This window comes from Sarcophilus harrisii, chromosome 1, assembly GCF_902635505.1.
Source record: "Sarcophilus harrisii chromosome 1, mSarHar1.11, whole genome shotgun sequence".
In the NCBI taxonomy this organism is placed as follows: domain Eukaryota; kingdom Metazoa; phylum Chordata; class Mammalia; order Dasyuromorphia; family Dasyuridae; genus Sarcophilus; species Sarcophilus harrisii.
Genome location: NC_045426.1, coordinates 574,868,884 through 574,892,303, shown reverse-complemented (window position 1 = coordinate 574,892,303; position 23,420 = coordinate 574,868,884). Strand labels below are relative to the sequence as shown.

The window sequence follows — 23,420 nt, the reverse complement described above, 5'->3', positions numbered from 1 at the left end:
AAGACAAGTTGATTTGGAAAGCAAGCAACCGCTTAAAGAAGAAAGACTTTTTATATTCCTCCCCCCCCCCCCCCATTTTGGCATGACAAATTCCTGACTAGAGATGATACTGCATCTAATAAATGGTGGTAAAAGTGTATTTACTGAGTGTCTTGCAAATTTAATCAAGAAGGCTTTAAACTAAGAAGAATTGGAGAAGAAAGATCTTAATTCTCCACTTTCCCCACCCCGGGCAGATATTACAAAGTAATTATAATGAACGAAGAATAGTATTTGAGGCATCTAGAAGTGAACAGGAGACAAAAATCCAAGGATTCAAATCTCCCACAGCATTTTTCTAGTCTCTCAACTGAAAACCTTATCTCACATTTTACTGAAAAAAACTGAGGTCATTTACTTAAGAGTTTCTTCTGAACACTTCATCTTTTGTTATTTCTATACTAGTGATTCTGATAACTCTCATAACTCTAACTTCTTTATTTCTAGTTAATATTACCAGCTGTCTACTGGATAGCTCTAACCGAACATTTTATAGATATCTTGCATTCTACAAGGCCAAACGCATTTCTCCTTCTAAACGTTCTCTTAACTTTATATTTAACATTTAAGGGAACCACCATCTTCTCAGTCATGCAGCCTTGCAATTTAGGTAGGTAAAATCCCTTGACTGTTTATTTTCTTACCCCTTCTCCATTATGTTGCCAAGGCTTGTCAGTTTTATCTTCAGAACATCTCTCACAGAGGTTCCTTTCTTCCAAAAGGAACTATTATATGAAAATGTAAGATAATAATGCAGTAAATTGTTGCCACCATCCTGTTAAAAGGCCTTCATCACTTCATGACTGCACTGTGGCAATTGCCTGCTAATGGTTCTGCATGCCTCTCTCTCATTACAAGGTCTCTCAGTACAATTCATCCTTCATTCTAACTAGCTGCCTCTTTTATACTTTTTTTTACTCTTTTATACTTGGAACTCATCTTCATCTCTAGGCCTCTTCTACAAAAAATCTTTCCTGATACTGCTCAATGCCAGTGCCTTTCTTTGGCTGATCACCTCCACTTTATCCTCTTATGTAGCTTATTTGTACATGACTGTATGTTGTCTCTTCCATTATACTGTGAGGTGCTTCAAAGCAGGAACCCTCTTTTGCCTTTCTTCGTAAACCCAGAGCCCAGAAGAATGCCTGGCACATAATAGGTGCTTATTGCTTATTGACTAATTGATTGGAAAGAGCTAAATAGTAACAAACAGGAAAAACTAGAGATCCTCATAAGATAAATCACTAAGATTTGGAATAAAAACTATGATTAGAATTGTCTTTGGATGGTATACCTTATTCAAAAGAAATATAAAAGGCAAAGTGGGATGATGTAGCATCGTACAATTAAAAGGTACAATATTAGTAAGAAAATCCAGTAACTAGAAGAACAAATTATGGGATGTTTGAGAGAAAATCAGTGGAGGAATAAATAGGAGATTTTGTCAATGGATTATAGATCATGAGAGGGGAAAAAGATGAATCTGGGAAGCAGAACACAAGCTACACACAAAGGCATGATAAAGTAGCAATGACAGATTTGATTATGCAGATATTTGCTGGAATAAGATTCTATAGTAGATAACTCAAAAGGAATAGGAAAGTCTTAGAAATGAAATTCTAAAAAGAAAGTAACAGTTTCAGTGCTGAAGATGAATTGTCTTGAGTCTGATGGGCTCCGATTTACAAATTCAGATTAAAAAATAATTTTACAAAAGATGCAAGCAGGGTCAGGAAACAGTAGATGATAAAAGCCTGGTATTGTAAAAATCTTGTAAGGTGTGCTAAAACTCAGAATGAGTTGGTGTTGGCAATGCAAAAAAGATGTGTTTAGCTATACTAGGAGAAAAGGAAAACCAAAAATGGAGCTTGGGTCAAAAAGGAATTACTAAAGTAGATGATAGGAATACTGGGGATATACATTAATGAATGTTTTTTTTTTCTTTTTTGATTAACTGTATCATCCCGGAGAAGCTAGAGATATTTAGACGAGGCAATAACAATAGATTCAAAATAGGTTGGTTAGCCAAATTCAAAGAGTAGTTGCTAATGGTTCCGTTTACATGACAAGAAGTTACTAATGCAGTACCTCCAAAATTTACACTTGGCTCTGAATTATTTAATTTATTTTTAATAACCTAAGATAAAGGTAAAAATGTTTTTGCCTGGAGTCTCACAAATCTTACTGGGGACCTTTTCAAGGAATCCTTGAGGGCAGAACTTTATAATCAGTATGGTAAATATCAAGATTTATAAAAAAGCTTTCTGGAGGGGAAATTAAAAATTTTAAATGTAAAAAGGTCCTGAATCAAAAAGTTTGAGAACCATGATTAAGAAAAAAAAAACCAGTAGAGTTATCTAGAAATTTGTAAAAGAAATTGGGGGGGAAAATATAACAAAAAACTTTGTCTTGGATATCTATATAGAAAACTAAAAATATGGGTTGATATATTTTGGGTGAGTTAGAGATTCTCATGCAAGGAAGCAAATTTCACAAGTATTACTGAGATTTGATGGGGTGGGGTCCATGTTTTGACGTTTAATTCTGGAAGCGTGTATAGTATAGGTTAAAAAAAATTTTTTTTTGAGGGGGAAGGAGAAGAAGCGAAGGAAAGGATGAAAGGGGAAATCTATTACAAAGACAAGCTCATCTAAATAAATCCTGGATGAGAGAGGGAAAGATGGTAGAGATCAGTAAAGAGAGATAGTATTTTCCCTGCAGCACACTACAAACCATATGAACATATGCACACAACGATGGAATAACTTGGAAAACACCAAAATTCTGACAATAAGTATGACTTGCATAAACTTGTTCAACTTTTAGTTTGCTTGGAAGAAAAGTTTGAATTGAAAAAAAAAAAAACAAAAATGGCTAACATTGGAGTTGAAACCTAGTATCATTAGGGAGCTGTCTTAAAAAAAAATCTGTCCTTGGTAAAATCTAATTACCGGATTCAGAGCAATTACTATAACTCAGAGGGAAAACCTGGCACTGTGTGCTATATTACTCCCAATGAACACTGAAAAATCATGGCCAACAGAAGAGATTGCCTCAAGCCTCTAATAAAATGTCCTGATTTTTTTTAAATGGAGAAAAACATTATTTTCAAAATATAGTTCAGAGAACTTGATTTGGATTCCTGAAAATATTCTACAACAGTGATCACAAAAAGCCTATTTCATCAACTACAGTTAATGGTAGCCAAATTCTTTTTTTAAAAAAACAAAACAACAAAAGAACAATTACCAGAGTTGGGAAATGCTGCAAGTTATATTTTGGCTAGATCTTAGCAAACTATTTAACAAAATGCCTCATGCTACTCTGATGGACAGAATGACCCTAGATCAGATCACAGGAGAGTTAGGTGGATTTGGAACTTGTTAAATAGCTTGACCCATTAACATTTTTTCCCCCCATTAACCATTAATAGATAAACTGTCATGTGGAAGATGGATTAGACTTGGGCTGTTTGGTCCTAAAAGATAAAAACTAGGAGCCACAGGCAGAAGATAAAAAGAGAGAGATCTTAGGCTTAATATTATACAATGAAAAACTTTGTGTCCCAAAGTGGATGGACTGTCCTAATTCCAAGTGGAATTAGGACAGTCCATCCACTTTGGGACACAAAGTGGAACCAAGTGGGTTCCACTTCACTAGAAATCATCAACCAATGACAGGGCACTTCCTCCTCAGGTATACTGATGAGAGAACTGTTAATTGAGATTCTGTGCTTCTATGAATCACAATGAACAGCAACCAAATTGAATTAACATCTATTTTATAATTTAACTTTTCCCCAATTTCATTATATATAGATTACCCAGGAATTAGAGAACTCTAAGGAATCTCTCTATTTTATTATATCTTCCACATAAGAGCTAAATAACAAAACAAAACAACAAAAAACAAAAACCCTGCTAAATTTAATTTGTTATGAGTACAATTACATTCTTTTTCTTCTTCATAAAAATCAGGGACTTTCAAAATGGGTTCATGACCTAGGCATAAAGAATGAAATTATTAATAAATTAGAGGAACATAGGATAGTTTACCTTTCAGACCTGTGGAAGGGGAAGGTCTTTATGACCAAAGCAGAACTAGAGATCATTACTGATCACAAAATAGAAAATTTCGATTATACCAAACTGAAAAGTTTTTGTACAAACAAAACTAATGCAGACAAGATTAGAAGGGAAGCAATAAACTGGGAAAATATTTTTACAGTCAAAGGTTCTGATAAAGGCCTCATTTCCAAAATATATAGAGAATTAACTCTAATTTATAAAAAAATCAAGCCATTCTCCAATTGAAAAATGGTCAAAGGATATGAACAGACAATTCTCAGATGAAGAAATTGAAACTATTTCTAGTCATGAAAAGATGCTCCAAGTCATTATTAATCAGAGAAATGCAAATTAAGACAACTCTAAGATACCACTACACACCTGTCAGATTGGCTAAGATGACAGGAAAAAATAATGATGATTGTTGGAGGGGATGCGGGAAAACTGGGACATTGATGCATTGTTGGTGGAGTTGTGAACGAATCCAACCATTTTGGAGAGTAGTTTGGAACTATGCTCAAAAAGTTATCAAACTGTGCATACCCTTTGATCCAGCAGTGTTACTACTGGGATTATATCCCAAAGAGATTATAAAGAAGGGAAAGGGACCTGTATGTGCACGAATGTTTGTGGCAGCCCTTTTTGTAGTGGCTAGAAACTGGAAACTGAATGGATGTCCATCAGTTGGAGAATGGCTGAATAAATTGTGGTATATGAAAATTATGGAATATTACTGTTCTGTAAGAAATGACCAACAGGATGATTTCAGAAAGGCCTGGAGAGACTTACACGAACTGATGCTGAGTGAAATGAGCAGGACCAGGAGATCATTATATACTTCAACAACAATACTAGATGATGACCAGTTCTGATGGATCAGGCCATCCTCAGCAACGAGATCAACCAAATCATTTCTAATGGAGCAGTAATGAACTGAACTAGCTATGCCCAGAAAAATAACTCTGGGAGATGACTAAAAACCATTACATTAAATTCCCAATCCCTATATTTATGCACACATGCATTTTTGATTTCCTTCACAAGCCAATTGTACAATAATTCAGAGCCTGATTCTTTTTGTACAGCAAAATAATGTTTTGGTTATGTATACTTATTGTGTATCTAAGTTCTATTTTAATATATTTAACATCTACTGGTCATCCTGCCATCTAGGGGAGGGGGTGGGGGGGGGGTAAGAGGTGAAAAATTGGAACAAGAGGTTTGGCAATTGTTAATGCTGTAAAGTTACCCATGTATATATCCTGTAAATAAAAGGCTATTAAATAAAAAAAAAAAAAATCCAAAAAAAAAAATCAGGGACTTTTAAGTATATTCCAATTTTAGACGGCATGCTTTCTATAACATGTTTCGCTCTACTAGCTGAATTAGATGATCTATTAAGACCATTCCTACTCTTAAAATCCAACATTTTAAAAAATGAATCATTATTTTTGATAGCATAATAGAGTATAATGGTTCAGTAAATTTTTAGAAACCCTAGGTACTCTGGAGTTGAAATTTTATATATATAAAAGAAACCATTAATGGCACTTCACTTTGGGTACATTTGATTGGCTAGACTTAAAATACATTCTTTACTAGGAGATGCTTCTTAAATTCAAAATATACTTATGTGCATTACATACACAACAATCTGCAGCTCTGTAATACTGCTGGAAGGGGCATTCCCCTCATTGGTAGACTACAGACAGAACCTCTATTTAGTAGATGCTTCTAGAATTGCTATGATCACAGTCTTTAACACAATGAGGCAAACCTGGCCGTGAGCCTCTCCCAATTTAGCTCCTATATTTAAAGCTTTTTTTCCCCCAAAACTGGCAGAACCTGACAGGACTTGTCCTGGATTAGTATACTTTCTAAGAGCTCAATGAAACCTTCATATTAAGATGGGGCAGAGAAGGATTTTAGTGAAGGGAATTGAAAATCCCAATAATCTTAAGCACCCTTTTTGTAATGATAACAAAATCAAGGAAAATCAAAATTTCTGTGAAAAAGTTTTAAAGTTATTTTAACAAATACCTGTTAAGTGCTTAATATGAACAAGGCCCCGATCTAGGTATTGGGTTTAAAAAGACAAAAAGTAAACGGTCCCTATCCTTAAGGTGATTATACTAGCAGTATACACTCTATATACAAGTAAATGTCAGTGCTATAAAATAATTTCAAGCAGGAGAGAATATTAATAAATGATGGGATGATTAAAGGCCTCTAGTAGGAAGGAATGTATTAGCTGGACTCTGAAGGAATCTAAGGGTTTTAGGATGTACAGGTGAATAAAGAGTTTAATTTTAGACATGGGAAGGGTCACCTACATAAAAGAGAGATGAAAGATGGCTATGCATAAGAAACTGCTAATAGACTAATTTTTCTAATTATGCAGAGTTTATGAAGGAAAGTAATATGAATTAAAACTGATAAGGTAGATGGAAGCCAGAGTGTGAAAGGTTTTCGATGACAAACTAAGGATACTTGTTTTATCCTATAGCCAACAGGAAGTGAAATTATCAGTAAAAACTTTTAGAAAGGAATGCTCTGATCAGATTTTTAAATTTTAGTAACAAAGGATGAGTGGAAGAAGAGCAAGACAGAGGCAGAGATGGGCTTAGGGGAAAATATGAATTCCATTTTGGTTATGTTGAATTTAAGATACTTTTAGACATCCAATAGGCAGTTCATGAAAGAGATTAGGGAAACTTGGGGCTTATCAGTTTGAAGATGATAACTAAATCCACTGGAGCTGATTTGCTCAACAAGAGATGGTAACCACAAAAGAGAAGGTAGCATAAGACAAAACCTGCATATACTTAGCTAGACATTGTGGTGATACAAAGACAAAAATGAAATCACTCCTGTCCTCAAGAAGGGGAAACAGTATGAACATAAACATTTACATAGACAATACTTGCAAAATAAAAACAAGGTGTGTATGTGTGTAGGAGGCACTAAGCAATGAGAGTGATCAAAAAAGGCTTCACGTGGGAGATGGCATCTGAGTTGAGACATGAAATTAATGAGGCATTATGTAGCAAAGTAAAGATGGGGGGAATGTATTCCAGATATGGGTGGGTTGTTTGTGAGGAAGAGAAGGAAGTCGGGTTGGCTAGAATATAGGCAAAAAGGGGAGAAGTGCCTATACCAAGACCAGAAAAGCAGTTTGCTAAACACCCAATCAAGAATCCTGTATTTGATCTTATGGGTGACTGGGAGACATTGCAGTTGCATCTTGTATGCACGTTAGCTGTTTATGTGTGGAAAACAGCAAATCTTCCTATGTCTGTTTTTTGTCTGTCGGTATCTGTGGTACTTAGTATTGAGCCTGGCAAAGAGCTAAATAAACACAATGTGAGCTGACTGAGTAGAGCAGCAACAGAAAAGTCAGTCCAGAACTTTAGGAAAATCATTTTGGCAGCCATGTGGACAGTGAACTGCAGAGAAGAGACTTGAGAAAGAGAAGATTAGTTGGTCAAATGAGAGGTGATGAGGACCTGAACTAGAGTAAAAGGAAGAAATGTGGAGAGGTGACAGTAATTTACAAGAATTCCATAAGAAGCTTGTGCTTTGTAGAAAGTGTGAAGATGCAACAGAAGGAAAAATTGTGTGACTCCTGTTATCACAGAAGGTTTTAGGATTGACTGTTAAGATTCATACTACTCCAATCTCTACTCAATTGACAAATCTTGTCTGTGCATCAGCTAAAACAGTACTGCATAAAGACAAAATCCCCTACATTATTTGATGACTAAATGAATCTAATAAATTAATTTTAAGTGTATAATTTGTTTTATTTTTACTGCTTTTGAATCTTTCCCATGGGTCATTTCACAAGGGGGACCAATTAAGAGGGAACATAATTTGATGCCCCACACTAGAGATAAGATAGCCTATAGCTTCTATTAATCACCTTGTGACAAAAGAAAAAATAAAAGGCATACTGATTGTTTTAGGACCTCTTTGTCATTGCTGGTGCTGAGACAAGAAGCTTGCAATGAAAATAGCGAGCAGGGACTGGGACATCAGCAGTGGGCACTCCATGCTGAGACCAGGGGTTGGATGTGTGAATTACTATGAACTTTTCTAGATATCAATTTGGTAAGGAAGAGGGGGAACAAGTCTTTCCCCTTCTCTACAGGCTTAAACAGTGTGCTTGGATTTTCCTTGATGGCACTGATCAAAGAAAGAAGAATGAAAGAAGACTCATGACATTCTACATGAGAAAAAGAGTTTGTATATTTTCATCTTAATTCTAAATAGATTAACCTTTGTTATGTGTCCATATCAACAATGGGTATCTCTAACTAAAATTGATATGTCTTACTTTTCACATCAGTAGCTTTACTGTTTTTTTTCCCAAGATCCCAAAAGAAGATTTTACAACTATTTATATATATCAGGAAGACAGGGAAAGAATGATTTGCAAAAGTCATTGTTTAAGAATTTTAATGCTACAAAGGGCTTTAAATGCTATAATAACCATTCCCCATACTTTCTAGACTTGCAAGATCTTTTATCATTGGTTTGATTTAAAAAAGAAATGGACTTTTCCCTATTCCTCACATCTTTTCCACAGAATTAGGATATCTTTATGACACTTGCTTTACATCTGATTATTACTATAATCATTATTTATTAGAAATAAAACTTTTAAAAATTCATCAATGTATACAAAGGGAGAACTGAGAGTCAATTATTTCCAAGGGGTTGGGGGCAAGGGCCAGATAATTGAAGTCACTTCTATTTTAAAAAATACATCGGTTTTTCTTTTCTTTTTGAGGGGGATCTCTTATGCCAGGATATAGAAATGAAAGTCAAAGCTCTTTTTAGGGCCAATTATCACCGTTAAAGAGGAGTAGCTCAGGATTCTGCATTCTTTGAGCTCTCCCTTTATTATCAAGCAGTAGTTGTTCAATCAGATAAAATTTGTTCCTCTATCAAGTAGGGAGGTACTAAAGCTCACTGAAAAGATCAACAATACTATATAGGTGTGCCCTACCAAGGAGGAGTTGTTCTGTGTCTCCAAATGTGTAACATCACCCTCTGAGCTACAGAAACTTTTCGCTGGATTTTTAAAGCTGAGCCAAAACCAAACACTGAAACTGTGTCATGTCACATAACTACAAAATATTCTGAAGCGATTGTGACTTGGTCTAGAAATATAAAATGTTTGTAACTTAAACCAAAGCTTTATTGCTTAAAATCAAACATTCTATATACTAAAAAACCAGTACCAGAGAAATCTCCTTCTAGTTGAATTGCAGTATTATGTCTCAAATATGGCCCAGAATTTCAGTCTTTCAATTTCATTGTAAGGTAAGTCACAAGGTATTACAGATCAAACAAAATAAAGTAACTAAATCCAGTAAAAGAAATAAAAGATAATTTAATGCCTATCTAAAGGGGATGGTTGTTTTCTAATACAATAATTTCTCTTCTTAGCCTGTCTCACTCCCATCCCCCATCCCCAAGCCATTAACAGACAACAGGGATAAAAACTTGTTAATATATTAATAATGTACAAAGACATACTACTACCTTGTCAGTCAAATATAAGTAGGGAATAGGTTAGTGAAGGAGACCTTTATACTTCAATCTTCTTTCAGATATGGCCTTTTGCCTCAGTCTATCCCCAATAGGGAGCATGTAGACAGACATGGAGACAAAGAAGTGGTAATGACAGGTCAGAAATAGAAACATATTTTTCAAAGAAACACAACCATAGAGAGGCAGAAAGGAAGCAGCTTCAAGGAACTACTCAAGAACAGAAGGTGCTAGTCTTGGCACCTTAAAGTAGAGCACTTCGTGCTTAGCAGAAGTAGGGACCTTCAGGATCAACTGTAATCTTGGGGAGTGGAAAGAACAGGAGAGGAAAAGAGATTATGTTATATGAAATGCTTAATGAATTTTGGAATAGAGAAAGCAGTTACCTTTAGTTTTTCAATTAGATTTAGCAGATGTTCTTTTTTGTATCAAATGCTGCCTCAGCAAATCCAGTATGACTCCATCTCCTGCTTTACCTCTTCTGCCCCAATCTAAAAAAGTTACTCATTTTAATAGTCTATTTTCCACTTATAACACAATATATTACACATACTCTTGCTTTACATACAGATTGTCCATATTAATATTTTTTAAAAAGACTAATGTATATATAATGAAAAATAGTCTGGGTGAATGTGGATAGAAGGGAAATATTGCTTATGTTCAGGCCAATACTGGACATTTCATTTAGGAGAGAAATTAATTCAGACAAATGGACCCATATCAGGCAGACTCCCATAGCAGCCTTTTAATTTATTTTTTTCCTCAATAGCACTTATTTCTCTAACTACATATAAAGATTTTTTAAGATTTTCAATTCTAATTTTTTTTTCTCCTCTCCTCAAGTTATCAAGCAATCTGATATAGGTTATGCAGGTACAATCATTTAAAATAAATTTCCATATTAGTTATGCTAGAAAAGGAAAAAAAGCAACGAGAAAAAACAAGCAAAAAAAGTGAAAATAGGATGCTTCTATCTGCATTCAGTTTCCATAGTCCCCTCTCTGGATACAGACAGCATTTTCCATCCCCCGTCTATTAGAATTGTCATATTGCTGAGAAGAGATTAGTCTACCATAGTTGATCATTACATAATCTTGCTGTCATTTTATACAATATACTTCTGCTTCTGTTCACTTCACTCAGCATCAGTTTGTGTAAGTCTTCCCATAGCCTTTAAACTTACAAGAAATGGCTAACATGTTGAATCTACAAACACAACTGAAAAGTCTTCTACAAATTGATCTTTATAAAATGGGAATGAATTTGTATCATCAGTTTGCTACGTGTTAGTGTTATACTTGTGTCTATAAATCTGCTTTTTTTGAGTATAAACATAAGAAGCTCAAATCTTAATGAAACATTTGTTTCATCACAGCTAATAACCAAGTTTTTGTGGGACCCAAAAACTATGACTTCAAGAACAGAAGAGAGGTATTGCTGGTGACAAATTAAAACAGGATAAATTGAGAAAGAGAAGGAAAGAACTGCAGAGAAAAAAAAAAAGCAGCTATAAGATGGAGAAAGGATTGAAAAGAGACATTTATCACTTAGAAAGAAGAGAGTAAGTATGGGGAAGATAGCATCTGAGAGAGCAATAGTGAAAACATTTATGACATTTTTGGGCTGTCAAAATAACCAGGGACATAAGAAGTATAAGAAAGTAAGGCGCATTCTTACTAAATATTAGAATATTAGAAAATATTAGAAAGCATAACTCATTGGCTGACTAAAACTGAAAACTCAAGAGTTAAATATTAATACCCAATGAGGATATTATTTTCAAAATGGAACAGTAGCAAAAGCAAAATATTCTACAGGGTTGTTCTTCAGATTGAGGAAAAAACTATCTAAATGCATTTTCCAAATGACTCTCATTTATGTAGTGCCTTAAAATCATCAAGTCAGCAAGTATTGAAGTGCACAAAAGTGCTTCCAATGTGCCAAGTATTGTGGTAAATGTGTAGGGATATAAAATAAGAATAATCCCTATTTTCAAGAATTTACATTCTAATGTGGGGGTAAAGGATGGGAAAGGGAATATGCAGACAACTAATTATGAACAAGATAAATGCACTGAAAGTAGGAGGTAATCTTAGAAGGAAGGAACTAAAAGCAAACAGAAGAGGCTACTTGAAAAAAGCAGGATTTTAGCCAGAAAGAGAAAAGACGACAAATCCAGGAATGGAAGACAGTCAATGAAAATGCATGGATTCAAGAGATGGGAAAGCCTTGTGTGAAAAACAGAAACCTGGGGTGCCCTCAGCCAGAATAGAACTCTGAAGCAGGGATTCTAGACATTATCCCCATTTTGCAGATGAGGAAATTGAAGATCAAAGAGGTTAAGTGACTTGCTAATGATCAAGTCACACTAGTATCAGGTGGAATTTGAACCTGTGACTACTACAATGTTTTGCTGCAGAAATGCCTGATATGTTTCTATATTGTTCAAATCTTAGTATAGTTACAAAGATTATATGCACATTAACTTCTTCCAGTGTTTCTTTCCACATTGAATATACAGTTTGTCATTTTTAAAGTAAAACCACAGTTTGCCTCTTGGATGAGAAATAAGTCTTTTTGCAGCACAGACAAACTTGCTATTTCTAGAATCAGCAAACTAGAAGTAAAGCAAAGCAATTGGAAAGAGGCTTAAAAATAATTTTTTAATATACTTTTAATAGCTTAAACATCCCAATTTACAAACGTTGGGACTAAACTGAAAGAAATGATTAATTCTTGGCTCAGTTAATGTTGATGGAACATTGCCGGTATTCACCAGCAGTCTTGTAGGATAAGCCTACGCTTTCTTTACATGAAATAAGGCATTTTAGAGAGGAAAAATGAATATTATTTGGGTGAGTGACAACTTTTTGCAAACAGTATTTTATTTTTTCCAATTACATATATAGTTGGTTTTTAGCATTCATTTTAAAAGATTTGAATTTCCAAATTTTCCTTCCTTCTCCTTCAACTTCCTGAAGAAGGCAAGCAATCTGATAGATTATACAGGAAAGCACATGTTTTTTTTTTTAAACTAACAGCTGGGTTGTCTTGGGTAGTTTTGTCAAAGCAACATTTATTGTTCAAAGCAAACTGTGCATAAGAATTCTTTCTCAAATGTATTTTTTCACTTTTGACCTCATAATAGCTTAAATATTATCAAGAAGACTAAGTATGTAAAGCACCAATATATATTCACAAAGGATTTCAGGATTTAGACTTTACAAAAAGATCTAAAAAAATTTTTAAAAACTAATATTTCAGAATTATGGTTAAAATAAAAACTCTTATCTTACCTAAGCAGTTCTACTATGCAGTAGCATGTCTTCTAAGTTGAGCCTTTAGGGCATTCCTGGATTCTGCATTTATATGCTGCTAAATGACCAAATAAGTTAAGCCATTCAATTTGCTAACCTGTTTGGAGAACAGAATAACCTCAAAGTTATTATCTGTACAATTAACTACATTTCTGCAATAGGAAAGAGAAATCAAAATCTAAAATGTTCTGAAATGCCTAGTGAATCATGCCTAAATGAATCATTGATTTAGATCAATGAATATTTTGTTTTCACAGATCTCTCAAATCTGACCCTTCCTTTTCTTTTATAGACATTACCATAGATTAACCCTTCATCACTTCTTTTCCAAATTACTATAATGGTGTCTTAGCTGCAGTCCAATTTTCACACAACTGACAGTGATTTTCCTTCAGTAGATCTGATCACACTCTTCAATTCAATAAATTCCAGTGGTTTCCTATTGCCTCTAGGATTAAAATAGAAGTTTCTCCACTGAGCTCTTAAAGCCCTTTCCTAGTTATCTGCAACCAATCTTTCCAGCATCATTGTGCATTAATCTCCCTTAACTCTGCAGTCTAGCTAACCCTTCCCTTTGTTACACAGAGAGACCTCTATCTTACTTATTTGTGCTTCTGCACTAGTCATTCCCTCCAGTTAGAAAATCCCTCTCTTCCTTCAAGAACTGGTGTAAACTCCCCTTCTACACAAAGTTTCACCCTCAAAAATCCTGACTAATTTCTTCTCTGAACATTAATGAGCATGCCATAAAAAAAAAAAAAAATGAGAAAAGGAGCACATTATCTTCACAGTTGAGGTTGAGGGTGGAAAGGGAAAGCAAATTCTTAACCCAAAAAGAGACTTTTCAAGATTTTCAAAGCAGTGTAAAATATTATTTCATTTAATCTTCATAGCAATCCTTGTGAGGTAAAATATCCCCATTCTACAGATGAGAAAATTAATTCTATGATCCTTGAACAGGGTCACACAGCCACTATGTGTCTGAAGAGGTATTTGAATACAAGTCTCCTTGATTCCAGGTCTAGTATCTTGCTCATGGAGCCACCTAAGATGCATCATAAATGCAGTTATCAATTCAAACATGCCCTAAATCTAGGAAAGCCAATGTAAGAGGAAAGATTTATGATTCAGAAGATTTCAACAAGCTGAATTTTGGATCAAATTTAAATTTAGTGGGGATAAATGTAGTCTCAAATATTTATATTAAAAAATTATTCCACAAGCATGAGATGGCAGAGCCCTACCTTCGCAGAAAATAATTTCAGAAAGATTGGGGGCTTTCATGGGTTATAAATCCAACAGGAGTCAAAAGTGCACTCAAAATCTAAGTGTATTAAGAGAGGAATAGTGTCCAGTACTAGTAAAAGGGAGGTGATAACTTTATTGTATTCTAATCTTCTCAGATTATATCTAGAGTACCATTACTATAAAGACTCATTTTTAGAAGGTCTTAGATAACTTGGACAGCATCTGAAGAAGTGTTGACAGAACTAAAAGCAAAGGAGCCTTACTTGCAAAGGGGCAAATTTAGGCTTAAGATAATGAAAAATTTTGTACTGATTAGAGTTATCCCAAAATGGGACAGACTATCCTTGGAAGCTGCTGGATTTCTTCTCATTCAAGTGTTCAAAACTAGGCTAGAAGAATACTCTGGGTTGCTATAAAGGAGATTTTTTCTGATATTGGTTGAACTAGCTGGTCTCCAAACTACTTTTCATTTCTAAGCATCTGATGATGCTCATGAACAGGATACCAGCTGAGTGCTTCTCAAGGATTAATGAAATCCAGCAGATTATTAGTTGTTCCTTTGATTCTTTTCAGTGGTACTGTATCACATTCATGAGAATTTCCTGGTTGGACAAGGCGACAGAAGTCTTTTGATAATGGGCTAATTTGGATAATGGGATAATGTATGCAGTGTACAACTTTTTCAGTCTTGTACAGACTTATATTGATTTTAGATGATTGGTTCTAGTTTTTAAGTAAATGAATAAAGGGGGGAAGGGAAAGGAAAGATCTGGAATGTTTCCAACTTTTAAATTCTTCTATGGATCAGTGGTACATCTTGGTTTGATTTACATATCCTATTTTTCATTTGTATATAAGCTTTTTAAAGCTTCTCTTTTGTTTATGCCAGGAAGAACAATGAGATGTTGTTATTACTTTCCCATAAGTAGCCTTTTAATTCTTAAGATGTTTTCATCAAACTAATTCTGATAGCTATCTAAATTCTAAAAACTCAAAATGCTTTCTAAGTTCCTTGAGGGCAGTCTTATATACCAATACTTATGTAATCCTTTAGCATTCTCTAGAGTGCTTTAACAAAAGGTACAGAATATAGTAGATACAGAATATAGTAGATAACATCCATTAACTGTAAGAATAGGTATTAAACTCACAAAAGAATAAAGGACAGATAGTCTTACTTTAGTAACAGATTATGTAGCAATAACTTGATTTTCTGAAAAGTCATGGGATGTTAATTTTATTTGGTTTAATTTACCTGCATTTTGCAGGACATCTAAACACATTCACATTCCCTTTTATGTTGCTTCACCATTTCATAGCCATGTTCTTCATTTCTGCAGTGAAGTTGGAGTCAATTTAGATCATTTCACATATATATGTAGTACAGTCACAAATAAATTACTATTTTAGTTCTAAATGATATATCAATGTAAATCTAAAGATATAAAGAACAAGTAAATATTAAAGTGTCTTTTATGGTGATCAAATGGCCATAAAATTCAATTTGCTTAAAAAATGTATTTGGAAATACTATAATTGTGAAGTGTTAAGATTCTGAGTCAACCTAGAAAGATAGAGGTGACATTTTTTTTTTAGGCAAATACAAGTTCCTTTCTAGTTCTAAATAAATGATCCTAAATTTTACTTTGAAACACTATGATCACAAAATATTAAGATTCTGAATTTATCCAAAAAGTGTAGAGATAGGTTTGTTTTTTTTTTAAGTCCCTTTCCACTCCATGACTAAGTGGATAAATAAATTCTCCTGAAAGTTAACCAGCAGAGATGGCATAAATAAATGATCATGATTAATGTAAAAGTTTGTACTTTTGACTAGATGGGAATCAATGACTAAAAACTCCCAACAAAATCATCTTTGGTGTGTTTTGTCTTTATAAGACAGTAATGCATATTTCCTTACTAAATACTCTTGTGCTTAGTAGAGCATAGACTACATATGCAAAAGCAGTGAAGACACAGAAACACATAGAGAAGCATACCAGCAGAGATGCATCGAGAATGATACATACAAAGAGAAAGAAAGGAAAAGAAAAGATACTCATCAACAATATACAACATATCAACAAATAGCTGTTAAGGGTAGTATATTATGTTTTGTTTTCTCAAAATCAGGATAGCCTCATGAAAAGTTGCAAAGAAAATTTATAAGTAGGAAGGGCAACAAAATTATTTTGAGACAAGGAGATAGCTTCATGAAAAATTGTTAAGCAACATGTATGTAAGAAGGGCAAAAAAGTTGTTTTGGCAAGGAAATAGGTCAAAAATCTATAACCTTATCTAGACCCTTCAATTCCTTTCCTGGGATGAGATCTGAATGGACCACAATTAGCATGATGCAATTAGAAATAGATGGGTTTTGAGCATTTTACATGCATGATCAGTTCCTCGATCCTCTCTTTTTCTTTTCTTTTTTTCTTTTTTTTTTTTTTTTGCTGAGACAACTGGGGTTAAGTGACTTGCCCAGGGTCACACAGTTAGGAAGTGTTAAGTAATTGAAGTCAAATTTGAACTCAGGATATTGACTTTAGTTCTGGTGCTCTATCCAATGCGCCACCTAGCTGCCTCAATCCTCTTTTTCTATTTTATTAATATATCTTTCTAGGGATATAATTTTTCCCTAAGGCTTGTGTTTGCTACAACCCAGAATTTTTATATTATTTCCTAAATGTGTTATTGTATTTCACATATTCACTATTTTTATGATTTTTCTGGACCCACTCATTCAGGATTTCATAATTAAAAGTCTCCATTTGGACTGTTTTTGTTTGTGCTCGCTGAAATAATAACAGTTTTCTGTTGCATTATGGTCTGTAAAGGATGTTTATTTGAATCATCTCTGGTCTTATGATCAATTTTTGTAAAAGTTCCATTTGGTACTGAGAGTATGTATATTCTTAAACAATCCTATTTAGAATATGCTTTGTCTTTTAGCTCTGGTTTCTATAGCAATTTGTACATTCTATATTTTTCCTTCTGTTTTCCTTGCTGTAGATTTGTCCAAATCTGAGAGGGTAAAGTTTCCTAGTATTATTACATAATATGTTCTTTTATTTTTTCCTTTACCAATTTAGATATTATGGCATTTGGAGCAAATGTTTAATAATTATATTAGTTTGCTATTTATGGTTCATTCTTAGCATAGTTTAATTTCCTTTAATCTCCAAATTGTCAATTTTTGTTTTTGCTTTATTTGATAGCATGATTGTAACTTGCTTTTCTGGATATACTTGATGCATAGTAGATTTTGTTTTTGCTTCTCATTTGTATTTTGTGAATGCTTCCTAATTGAGGTTTACATTTCCCCCAAAATTGATTTAGACAACTCCTATGAAGGATAGGGCATCAAGAGACAGATTGTTGGGAAGTGCTTTGCTAATAACAGAGAGGATGTGAAACTTTTTACAATTACAGACAAGGTGAATTAATCTAAAAAAAGATCTAGCTTAATTGAGGACATAGGGAATTGTACTACTGTATTAAATACCTTTAATTTAGTACCATCCTCCTTCTAGGGGCTTCCAGAGAAGGAAAAGTTTTGATCTACTTATAGACTGGGGAACACTAAATAAATTAAATCTCATCAATTGAACAGAATCATTTTTACAAAACAGACTTGAATTAACAGAATTAAAAGCTGGAAACATTCTAGATCTTCCCCTCCATTCCCTTTCATCTACTTAAAAACCAGAACCATTTATCTAAAATCAATATACAGTATAGGTCTCCACAACACTTAGAGTGGAACCGCTTTTCCAGAGCCCATTGTCAAGAGGCCCCTGTCTCCATGTCCAAACTGGGAATTCTCATGAATGTGATATAGTACCATTGAAAAGAATCAAAGGAACAATTATTGTTGTAATGGTCATTCATTAAATCTTTGGGAGACAGATAAATTAATCTCAGTTCATGATTGTTTATGGAAACTATCTTTGAACAAAGCACTATACAAGTTTTTGGGGAAACCTACATCTTTAAAAAGGATCCTTGTGAGTAAGTAACCTCTCTTTCTCCACTGATATATCATATCCTAGATTGCTGCCTGATTCTGGATTTAGTAATTATTATTTTTCTTAGGGAAACATGCCTAAAGAGATTTGAGAATAACTTACAATTTGATAAAAATTTAAATTAACATCTATATATATTTTGTCCTCCATGAAGGACAATTCCAGTACTCCAAGGATATAGTGATTCTTGAAAATAACTAAACACATTAGTATGGTTGCCATTGGTTACCATGGAACTATTAAGGTTATGTGATGGAAACATACAGAGACAACAGTTGCTGAAACTTCTTTTACCACAGGATACTCTGCCTGCTCTCTTTAGTAACCCACCAGGCTCCTGTTCCAATACAACGAAAGGTTCCACCTAGAGGGTACCCGTAATAGTTGGGAGCACCTTCATACCAGAATATTATTTTTGACTCTTAAGGCTGGTTTTATTTATAATTTCTTTGGTAGTTGGTACTTTTCCTTTGTTACAGCAAGCCAACATCTCATACTCTTCTAATCTTTGTGATTCGGGATTGCCATTGGCCAAAGAGAAAATCTCTGTCACCTGCTACTTCTCCTATTAGTTTCATCTCCATTTCTCTATAGTTTCTAACATTCTCTGCCCAATTTTCCCCTTTGTCACTGAACCCTAACTCTATTGATAATTTAGCCTTTAATAATTCATTAACAAACATTTACTGAGTCTACTGGGAATGGCAATAGGGATCTTAAATATCACCACCTTAAATTATTTCCATCAACCAATACCCAAAGAAATTTGGTTCTGTACCTGAGTTTTTATCCTTTGCAGTGCTGGCCACTCCACTCAGGCCTCCCAATAAACAGGGCCATACTCTGTCATCCTGACTGCCACTGTCCAGACTTTCCTTCTTCCCACTGTTTTGCCACTTAAGGTATGCTTTGTCACCCCAACTTGGGGGCTCTAGAAAGCAGGACACAACATTCCTCTTTGGTTAAGTAGTACAAAGAGTGCTGGGCCTCAACTCAAGAGAAACCAGAATTCAAATTTGGCCTTTGAAATTGAAAATATTGTTAATGAATTGTTCATCTGTTGATTCACATGGCACTGAAAATTACCAAAAAAAATAGTTAAACTTACCTAATTGTTCTTCATGAGATCAAAATAGCACATCTATCCTCCAAATTATCTACCATGCTGTTATTCTTGACTCTTCCCTTGTCTTTTCTGCTATCTCAAATTAATTCCAAGTTCTATTAATTCTACTTCCATGACATTTATAATCTCTTCATTCACTCACAATCTCCAGAGTCTCCTTCAGGCTCTCATTACTTTCCTTCTGATTAAAGTAACAGTCTTCTAGATATTCTTCATGTTGTTCAGTTTTCCTTTTTTCTGAGATACTTTTGAAACAGCAAGAAACCTTTCTCAATATCAACATGTCAGCTCCTGCCTCTATGCTACTCCGTGTACATTTGTACAAGCCACTCTACCATTCCTGAAATGCACTTCTGATTTACCTCTACTTTTTAGAATGCTTCTTTTCCTCTGAGGGTCAATTCAATTGAGGTTCAATTCAGGTGCCACCATCTTCATGTATTATTTCTTCCCCGGTCCATAGTTGTCTACCTCCAAAGTATCAGAGTACTTTGTAAGTGTCTCTCTTTTGTCCACATAATTTCTTATTTCATACTTTACTTATTTGTGTTCTTGTCACATTTCATCCCCTTTACATCTTCCTATCTTCCTATTTAATTTTTATATTCCCCAAGCCCTCTTGGCAAAGTGCTTTATATGTAGTAGATGCTTAATATAAGTTAGTTAAGTTGAAATGAGGCAGTCCACACACAGATCAAGTTAATCATTTTGACATTTAGCTGAGTATACTTATCAAACAATGCATTAAGAATCTACATGGGCTAGATGTGCTATTTTGATCTCATGAAATACAGTTAGGTAAGTTTAACTAATTTTTTTTTTTGGTGATTTTCAGTGTCATGTGAATTGACAGATGAACAATTTTACAACTTAAAAAAAAAGACTACATTAGAAAACTTGATTTCTACAAACTCATCTATTACCTGTAAAGGTCAGAGCACTGACATATTAAGTGCTTGTCTGTATCTTCAGGGCAGATGATGTGATACACCAATCATCCATGAATACAGGAAGCACAGAAAATATGTTCAAAAGAAGCTTGTAAAAGGTCTTCCAGAACATGTTGGCAGATGTAGCATAACAGTGCTTCCTTCATTGACACATACAATGAAATACTCAATATCATAATCCATTTTTCTTATTATATTTCAGTCTATTAAGATAAAAACAAATCAAGTAGTAGGAACTGAATACCACTAGCAACAATATACATTGATGCAATTCATAAACAAAAATTTTGAATATTAATATTTAACATTTAGTATTTTTGAAGGCTAACTAGGTTTCAAATATATATCTATACCTATATCTATCAAGTTCTCATTATGCCATTTTCCCACTCACGACTTTGAGAAGCAGATAATGTCCATTATAGTAATAGCTATAGCGGTAAGACAAACAAACAAAAAAAAGAAGTCGGAATAGGCAATGAAGAAATAAAACTCACTCTTTGTGGATAATAAGATGGTATAGTTACAGGATCTTAGCAAATCAATTAGCTGGAAACAATGGACAAGTTTAGTGAAGTTGCAGAATATAAAATAAATCCACATAAAGCACCAGTATTATATATATGATCAACAAAATCCACATAAAAAGAGATAAAAGAAGTTCCATTTAAAATAACTATAAATAACATAAAATATTTGGGAGTCTATCTGTCAAGATAAACTGAGGAACTATGTATGTAAACTACTACAAAACACTTTTTATACAAAGACAGATCTAAATAACTGGAGAAATAACCCATTACTCAGGGGTAGGCCAAACCAATATAATAAAAATAAAATTTAAAAAATTTATGTATTCAGTATCATACCAACCCAACAGCTAAAAAATTATTTTGTACAGCTAGAGAAAATAATAAAACTTCATCTGGAAAAACAAAAGGTCAAGAATATATATATATATATATATATATATATATATATTTTTTTTTAAACAGGAAGGAAGGTGGTCTAAAATCATTAGATCTCAAGCTATATTACTAAGAGGTAAACATCAAAACAATGTTGAACAGAGCCAAATTTACAAGAGCCATTGGCCAATTGATAAATGGTCAAAGGATAAGAATTAGCATTTTTCAGAAGAAAATAAAAGCTTGCTCTCTCTCTTTCTCTTTCTCTATAAAAGCTCTACATTGTTAATTAGAGAAAAGTAAATTAAAATAACTCTGTAATATCACCTCACATTTGTCAGATTGCCAGTATGACAGAAAAGGAAAACTACAAATGTTGGAGGGGATATAGAAAAACTGGGATACCAATGCACTGTTAATGGAGTTGCGAAATGGTCCAACTATTCTGGAGAATAATTTAGAACTATGCCCAAAAGACTGTCAAACTATGCATATCCCTTATTCAGTTTCTATTCCTAAGATATGAAAGAAAAGGGAAACAAAATTATTTACAGCAGATTTTTTTGTGTGTGTGATTTCTACCAATGGGGGAATGGCTGAACAAGTTGTGGTACATAATTGACATGGAGTACTATTGTGATGTAAGAAATGACAAGGGGAATATTTTCAGAAAAACCTGGAAGACATGTGAATTTAGAATGAAGTGAGCAGAACCAGGAGGATATTGTACACAGTTACTGCTATATAGGCATTCTTTATTTTATTCTACTTCCCTCCTAGATACTGCTTTGATTTTTTTTTTTTTTTAACAAAATGAAGATTTGTGGCAACCTTCTGTTGGACAAGTCTATTAGCTCCATTTTTCCAACAGTATATATTCATATTATATCTGTCACATTTTGATAATTCTTATAATATTCAAACCTTTTCTTCACCATTACATTTGTTATGGTGATCTGTGATCAGCGATCTTTGATGTTACTATTGTAATAGTTTTGAGTCATCATGTCCATATAAGATGGCAAACTTATAAATGTGTTTTCTGACTGTCTACCAACCTGTTGCCCAATCTTTCTCCCTTTCCTTAGACCTCTCTATTCCTTAAAACAAAATATTGAAATTAGACCAATTAATAACTCTACAATGGCCTTTAATGTTTAAGTGTTTTGCCAGTCCATGTGGCAAATTTCATTGTTTTCATTTTAAGAAACTGCCACAGCTATCACAACCTTCAGCAACTACTACCCAATAAGTCAGGAACCTTTAATATTGAGCAAAAAGACTACAATTCACTGAAGGCTCAGATAAAAGTGAACATTTTTTTTTTTGGTCACAAAGTATTAAAGTATATATTTAAAAAAACATACTATCACATTTAATATGATTTTTATATGTCCCAAGTAACCAAAAAATTAATGTAACTCACTTTATTATGATATTCACTTTATTGCCATGAACCAAACCCATAATATTTCCAAGCTTTGCCTCTAATATAGTGATCTACCATCAAAAACTTAATTGTTCTAATCAACACAACAATCTAAGACAATTCTGAAGGACTCATGATGAAAAATGCGATTCACCTCCAGAAAGAGAACTGGTGAATCTGAATGAAAGGATAAAGAGGTAGGGAGATTGCAAATGATTTCAACCTATGTCCTTGTCCTTCTCAAATCAAAAAGAGAATTAGAATCTGATAATATCCCTATTTGAAATCCCCACTTATGTTGGAGAATGACAGAATAGCAGGATTTGATCTAAGAAAGGACAGACCAGGACCCTTAAGAATAAGGAATGCTTGTATGGAAGAGAGGTCATTTTATAAACAATAATTATTCTGTATTTGGTATAGCTGGTTTTGAATGTTTAGATATTTAGCCATAAAAAAAACAGGGCTCTGCCTGAAAAGACTTAGATGAACTGTTGCTGAATGAAGTGAGCAGAACTAAGAAAACGTTGCGCACAGCAACAAGCAAGATTGTAGGAAGATTAACTATGACAGATTTAGCTCTTTTCAGCAATTCAGAATGGCAATTTTTTTTTTTTTCCAGAAGAAGCTTTCCAGACCTTCTAAGAACTACAAGCCAGGATGACAGTCTGGCTGAACATGCTGGTGATAAAACCAACTGTTGAGACTTCCATTATGGGAACTTAAGCTGACCTGTAATCAGCTTTCCT

At 33.9% G+C, this 23,420-nt stretch overlaps 1 long non-coding RNA gene across 4 annotated transcripts in view; it reads right to left on the bottom strand.

Annotated features, from left to right (window-relative positions):
* The window catches only part of LOC105749362, a 30,562-nt gene that overhangs the window by 1,192 nt on the left and 5,950 nt on the right, over positions 1-23,420 (bottom strand). The window contains exons 1-3 of one of the 4 annotated variants that reach the window (XR_004231053.1): positions 19,037-20,958; positions 12,962-13,079; positions 10,049-10,153 (exon numbers count right to left, since the gene is read on the bottom strand). This is a non-coding gene — a long non-coding RNA (uncharacterized LOC105749362). Of the gene's footprint in view, positions 1-10,048; positions 10,154-12,961; positions 16,690-19,036; positions 20,959-23,420 lie in introns of those variants that run through there. The other 3 variants (XR_004231055.1, XR_004231054.1, XR_004231051.1) reach the window with 3 other exon arrangements.